The sequence below is a fragment of the Nomia melanderi genome, unplaced genomic scaffold (assembly GCF_051020985.1).
Source record: "Nomia melanderi isolate GNS246 unplaced genomic scaffold, iyNomMela1 scaffold0014, whole genome shotgun sequence".
NCBI lineage: Eukaryota > Metazoa > Arthropoda > Insecta > Hymenoptera > Halictidae > Nomia > Nomia melanderi.
In genome coordinates, this window is record NW_027475130.1 from 3,748,376 (window position 1) to 3,749,330 (window position 955).

Below are 955 nucleotides of genomic sequence, written 5' to 3' on the forward strand. Positions count from 1 at the left end.
ATATGTGGTGATATCTCGGGTGCTATTAGAGATAGCGCAATAAACCAAACTGAATTATCTGCAGGAGGCACTGGCGCATGAATCTGTGCAACGGGAACGACCTCGGACCACCAGGGGCCGAGAAAACCACAGTCTCATGGGGCCGGACACTCAGGATCAGGGGAAAATCCAATATATATCTGGTGATATCTTGGGTGCTATTAGAGATAGCGCAATAAATCAAAGTGCATTGTCTGTAGGAGGCCCTGGCGCATGAATCTGTGCAGCGGGAAGGACCTCGGAACACCAGGGGCCGAGAAAACCACCGTCACATGGGGCAGGACACTCAGGGTCAGTGAAAAATCCAATATATATATGGTGATATCTCGGGTGCTATTACAGATACCGCAATAAATCAAAGTGCATTGTCTGTAGGAGACCCTGGCGCATGAACCTGTGCAGCGGGAACGACCTCGGACCACCAGGGGCCGAGATAACGACCGTCTCATGGGGCCGGACGCTCAGGGTCAGGGAAAAATCCAATATATAGGTGGTGATATCTCGGGTGCTATTACAGATAGCGCAATAAATCAAAGTGCATTGTCTGTAGGAGACACTGGCGCATGAACCTGTGCAGCGGGAACGACCTCGGACCACCAGGGGCCGAGAAAACCACAGTCTCATGGGGCCGGACACTCAGGGTCAGGGAAAAATCCAATATATATCTGGTGATATCTCGGGTGCTATCAGAGATAGCGCAATAAACCAAAGTGAATTATCTGCAGGAGGCCCTGGCGCATGAATCTGTGCAACGGGAACGACCTCGGACCACCAGGGGCCGAGAAAACGACCGTCACATGGGGCCGGACTTTCAGGGTCAGTGTAAAATCCAATATATATCTGGTGATATCTCGGGTGCTATTAGAGATAGCGCAATAAACCAAAGTGAATTATCTGCAGGAGGCCCTGGCGCATG